Genomic DNA, 6942 nt, shown 5'->3' on the forward strand with positions numbered 1-6942 from the left:
TGTTGAAAGTTATTCAGATGAAGAACTTAAAGAATGTTTTAAGTATGAGCTAGCACCTATGCCACTCTCATTGTTTGACGAAACAGGTCAAATGAGAAAAACAAAAAAATCAATATTATATGATATTTTCCCATCTTCACCAAACACGTTCAATATTTTAGATGAGAATATTGCAATTGTTGTTGATGTTGGATTTTTAATGCACCGTGTTGTTTGGCCTTCAAATGTGAAGTACGGGAGTATTTTTGAATGTTATTTAACTTATGTAAAAAGACACTATGGGGCTAATTGTATAGTTATCTTTGATGGATATACAAATAGTAACAGTAATATTAAAAGTGCAGAAAGAAATCGGCGACAAAACATCAATAAAAGCACTGACGTATTCATAAACGAGTCTATGGATGTGCAAACGTCACAGGAAAAATTTTTATCCAACGACCAAAACAAAATTCGTTTAATAGCGATATTGACGGAGAAGTTTTTAAACTCTGGCGTTGGTGTAATTCAAGCTGAGGACGATGCTGATACACTTATTGTACAGACAGCTATTCAAAAAACTCAGAATTATCGAAAAGTTATCGTAATCGGAGAAGACATCGATTTAATTGTGCTTTTGTTGACACTGAGTACTACACAAAGTGATCAAATCGTGTTTCTAAAACCTGGAAGAGGAAAAACAGAGACCAGGTTTTACTCGATACAAACCCTAAAAGAAAAATTTCAAAATATGATTCCGCATTTTAAGTTTATACATGCATTAAGTGGATGCGATACCACGTCATCAATATTTCAACAAGGAAAACTGAAATACGTCAAAACATTTCAGAAACATTCAGAACTTCAAGATTCATTTTTAATTTTTAATAATGAGTCATCTTCAGCTGATGATATTTTGAGTGTTGGACAAGAATTCCTTTTGAAACTATTTAATGCACCAAAATTCATTACATCGTTGAAACAGTATAGATATTATGTCTTCAACAAAACCGTTGCCTCAAACAAAAAACAAGTACAATTAAGTCGACTACCGCCAACAATTGATTCTGCAAAACAACACATTTTTCGGGCTTACTTGCAAGTGCAACTTTGGCGTGGCAATGTATTAAATCCAATGGATTGGGGGTGGGAAAAATATGGAAATACAATAAGACCGATTTTCACCAAAAAACCTCCAGCACCAGAATCTTTGCTGACAGTTATCAGTTGTGCCTGTACGAAAATGTGCGAACAGAACTGTGGTTGTAGAAAGGCTGGTATGAAGTGTTCAGTAATTTGCAAACACTGTCAAGGTTCAACATGTTTAAATTCTTCGTTGATCATTGATGAAGATTAAGTAATATTTGAAGATACACTTGAAGATGAGGAAGATAGTCATTCTACATCCACGAAAAAACAGAAATTAACACCATTGAATGAATAGGTATAATTTTTTAAATGTAAAATTACACATTATTTTATTTTAATGTGTATATATTTGTTTTGTTACAGTTGCCAACAACAAAGAGCCAATACTACGATACATATTTTTTTATAGAAAATGTGAAAAATGAATGCATTGCATAATATTATGTAGACATATAGTATAATATTATTTAGGTAATGTTAAATATTTGAAAGAAAAAAAATTTAAATTGTATAATTATATTATAACCTCGAGACTTTGTCACTATTAACCACGGTAGATTATAGAGGTATACGCACAGCCGTATATTCATAATGCACACAATTGTCCCAGTGGATGTGTTTGACTCAAGAATTAACCGGTAGATCGCGCTGCAGTCGAGTGGCCCTAATTTTCATATGTACAATATTGGATACATACAATAGAAATAATAAATCTCTCATTAAAAATAATAATTGCAAATAAATAAAAAAGACATATACCTATTAATGTATTTTAAATTATAAACACAAACATTAACATAAAATTACATAAGAAATAAATATGTTTTCTTAAATGAATTAGAAAAAAAGAAATGAATATTATGGATAGTACCTATATAATAATAATAATAATAATAACAATGTCAAATATAATTTTGCTTAAGACAAAATGTATACATAATAATACAAATAAGAAGTTAAATTACAATATAAATAGATGTGTGCTCAATACTTATGTAACATATAGTTTAGATTCTTTTTTTTTGTCTCTTGATTTTTTTTTACATGACCGATTTTGTTCCCGTTCATATTGTCTCATTCTCATGCGAATATAATAATGTAAGGAACTTGCAATAACACTGCTTTTATGTTCATTGCATGGAAATTTTAAGTTCACATTTATAATAATATCTGTGAGTGTTTTTTCATAACAATCCGAGTAGATTACATTTTTTACAAAAAATTTCTCAGCATTTAAGAATAAATCATATAAATAAATATTGCAATTCAATAAAAAACCTTTTGTTTTCATACTTACAAGTTCTGCCACAGCTAAATTGGAAGTATCTAGGTTGGTTAAAAAGGAACTAAGACAAGTTTCGCATTTTGTAGTCTTAAGTAGACGACGGCACAAATATCCTGAAGCATAATAAATTACAATTTCCACTAGTTCTGGTGATTTATAATTATTGGCTATTAAATCTTCTCCTTCCCAATCATCATATTCTACAATTGAATCTAAACGATTTTTTAGTTTTTGAAGGACAGTACTACCAGTATCACCTCCAAAGATGCTTTTATAGTCATCAAAACTTATAGTGCTCTCCATTAGTTCATCATTATTCACTGAACAGTTACCAAATTTTGGAGGTTTTAATAATTTATACGTTGATATAAGACGATATAACTGTTGGAACGTAGGCATTGCAGGATGGTCATTTTGACAACCAGCTTGTCGTATTGTACCAAAAAATTGCTGAAAAAAAATTATAAATTATAACATATTCAATTTTTAGAATTAAATAAACATTGCAATTAAAAAGGTGACATCAATTATATATTATATAATTGTTGACGAATAATAAGCATATCATTTTTGACGAATAATAAGCATATAATTGTTGACTTATAATAAACATATATTTTATGGTGCATACGTTACTCAAATATTAAAAATTGGCAAGTGCATTATTAATTTACTGCAAGAAAATTAAATACAATAGATAGTTTTTTTAATACTTTACCCACAAAATATAAGATACAATTAATATCTTGTATTTTTAATATCATGGCTGATTATAATACACCATGATTAAAATATACCCTTTGATTTAAATCATAGAATCAGGTAAATACTGTTACTTATTGAGATTAGTTTCAAACACGGTAGATCGGTAGATCTTAGAATCTACCGTAGTTTAAATTACAGATTTTTAACAAACTCTATAATTTATTGAAAATAATCTTTTTAAGTCCTTGTGTTATATGACATTAATTCATCTTTGTTTATCAATTCTTATGATTTCAAAATCAAATAGGCTGTAAAATAAATTAAAATAATAAATAAAAGTATTCAGTTAAGTACATAGTAAATATTATTGTAAAATTGAATAATTCAATAATTCAATCACAAAATATGTGTAAATACTAATAATAAATATACAAATGGTAGAATAGATTATAACAACAATAATTAAAATTAAATAAATATGTACATTTAGTTTTGAGAACTTAAGATATTAAAACAATATTATAAATGTGACTTACTTCAATTTTATCTTGATTAGCTTTTGAAGTTAAAACATAGTCAAACCCAACACTATGAAGGTATTCAATCAAATCAACTGTTGAATGAAGAGTAACTCTAAGACCCTCAGCTGTTTCCTTTGTTAAAAATTGTTCAGGTGTAATAATTTTATTTGAAACCTCCAATTCCCAACAGTTAAGCCAAGCTATACCATCTTTTATAGTCTAGAATAAAATATATTGGTATGGTATAATTATCAAACTATTACTATAGCAAATTTTAAATTAAAAAAAAAAAATAATAATAAGAAAACATTATTGTTATAAAACAGAGTTTTGCTCACATTAATATCAGGACTATCGTGTTTAATTCCTTCTCCAGGATAACGTCTGTTGAGGTAATCAAATAAATTATTCAAAAATAATGAAAATTTAGCAGTTGGTTCACTATCTTCCAGTTCTTCAGTAAGACGCTCTCTGTACATATTTAATCCTACGTAAACTGACTTACTAAATATCTAAAATTAAATGAATTTTTTTAATATAAGAAAAATTTATCATAATTATAATAGAAAAATAACCTGTGTCATAAATGATACTCTCATTTTGGCAAAACTGCATGGGTTAACATGTGATTCGGTAAGTTTTGGACATACCCTTGTATTACCTGGTAGATTCTTTTCTTCATTATAAAGAATTTGGTAATGCCTCCAACGAACTAATCCAAAGCTAGTCTAAAAAGAAAAAAATATAATTTTATACCATGGTAGATTATATCTACTATAATCTTCAATGATTATTTAGTAACAAATTTATTAGTAGGTTATAGATATCATAAGCTCTTTTGCTAGAAGGCGATTGCGAATGCATTTAAATAAGTGTGGTGTATCTGAAAGTACAAATATTTTTCTATTCTCGTCGTGAGGATTATTAAAAAAATATTTTACTGCACCAAGTTCACCAGTTATTCCAAATTCTTTCCACATCCGTCTATTTGGTTTAGCTCCATCACATATTATCCCTGTTACTTTAGCACCAACATGTTCAAGTAATAGGATTGCTTGAACTATTAATTTTGCCAAAGTCACACCATTGGTAGCACCTTTAGCAGCAAAGCATCCAATAGGTTGGAAGTAGTTTTCACAGAGAGAAGAAAAACCAAATACTAAAGCATGGTCAGCCAAAGCTTCATTTTTTGTACTAGCAATATCATCATTACCAAAGTCTACCACCCCTTGATATCGAAGAGTTTTTGGATCAGTCTTCAATGACTTACGAACACTCATTTCGTCAAAAATAAGAACACCATACTTTTGTTGTTCAGTTTTTAAATTAATTTTTTTCTTGAACATTTCAAAGAATGCCGGATCAAATCCAAAATCCAATTTTACTAAACTAAGATGCCTTTTAATAGTTTGTACACAAGGGAGTGGCAAAATTTCATTTTTTAGCATAAATTTATACATTGCAGGACTACGAATCTGCATAAGCAAGCATGTAAGCAACCAATCATTTGAATACCTTCTACTTGTTTTGGAATTAAATTTTCCAATTCGTAAACATTCATTTATTACCATACCTTGTGCAGAATTCAAATTGAGACGTTTTATATGCTGTTGTATAGTTTCTTCTGAAATACTATCAATTTTATACTTGTAGGATTTGACCATTTCTTCAAGTTGATTATTTTTGTGTAATAATCGTATTCTGGACTTTCTAATAGCCTGGCGTGTGCGAATTACTTTTTTTCTCTTTCCGGAACTTAATAATGTAGACAGTGACTTATTTTTACCTTTATCTTTAGATGACCTATAAATTATATCATAAAATGAATATTATATTTTATTAATACTATTTTTTCAAAACTTTATTAACATACCTGGACACTTTTGAAGCAAGTGCTCTACTTAATAAGACACATTTAGAGCATATGCTCTTATTAGGCTCTTTAATTTGAAATATACATTCTACACTTTGCCAACAATTTAAAATATTTATGTATCCTTTTTTCATATTATGTACAGCATTGCAGGAAATTACAGGTGAAACACCACGACAAATAGCAATAGAGTGTAAACTATAAACAATAGTTTTTAATTGAAAACTTGAAGTCACTTTTTGTGAAGTTTCAAATGGCTTTCCCAATATAAATGTAATAATTTCATTGGAGTTTTTCATTGTTCGAATTTCCTTAACAACTACAGATCTTGGTTCTAAATGACTTGACAGTTCCATTTGAGCAAGTATTTTCATTTCATTTATTTGATATGAAACCCATGATGGATCTGGTAATTCAATTGTCAATAAAGTATCCCAAACATTAAAAATAAGTTGTTCGTCAACACCAGATTCCAATGTTGATGAAATATTAGTAGTGTTTAATTCTATAAACAAAATATACATTTTAAATTTCTTAAATAAGTCTCCAAATTAATTTATTAAATTTATGACGTGTTCATAGGAAATCTTAATTAATTGAATATACATTACCCTGATCACATTTAGATATTTTCACAATAGATGTTGTTGCAACACAACTATCTGTATTTGAATGAACAACTCTTTTTTTGGGACTTTTTCTTTTATTTGTGATCTTTGGTATACATGATAAAGGACATCCAGGAAATATAGATGGAATTGCACCTTTAAGTAAGTAATTTTGGTCTTTGTAATGGAATCTAAAGAAAACAAGTCATAAAAGAAATTAAAGGACCTATTTAACTAATATCTCATAAATCTATGAACAAAAACATTTGTTTTTATACATGGAACTATTTCTAATAGTATTCAAAATTAATAGGTACTATATTAAATAAAAACTAATTGTATTAATAAATTAGGCTATTATTAACACTTACAGAGATTTGTGATTCTCCAGCTCCAGATGTCCAAGCCCAAAGTACTTCATTTCTTTTAAAATGTTTTGAACATATATGCGAATTTGGCCCAAGTTCAATTTCTCTTTTTGGTATAGCTCTTCTCCAATCATCAAATAAATTGCCATGAGGAACTTTAAACATTGATATCTAATACATAAATAACATTTATTCTACCTATCTATTGTAATAATAATTAATACAATATATCTTACCTTTTCCTTACAAGAACTATACCCAGATGTACAAAACACTACAAAACATTTCACCATACTTACAACTTTGCCTGATAATATAGAACACTTAATATTTAATATTTTAGTTAAAGTATTATAGTTTAAGCTAAACTTTAACTTTTGCTAAAATATTTTTTTTTTAATTAAATGGTCATAAAATTATTGTAAATTTAAACTGTACGTAATATTAAATCGTG

The sequence above is a fragment of the Acyrthosiphon pisum genome, chromosome X, assembly GCF_005508785.2.
Source record: "Acyrthosiphon pisum isolate AL4f chromosome X, pea_aphid_22Mar2018_4r6ur, whole genome shotgun sequence".
NCBI classification, from domain to species: domain Eukaryota; kingdom Metazoa; phylum Arthropoda; class Insecta; order Hemiptera; family Aphididae; genus Acyrthosiphon; species Acyrthosiphon pisum.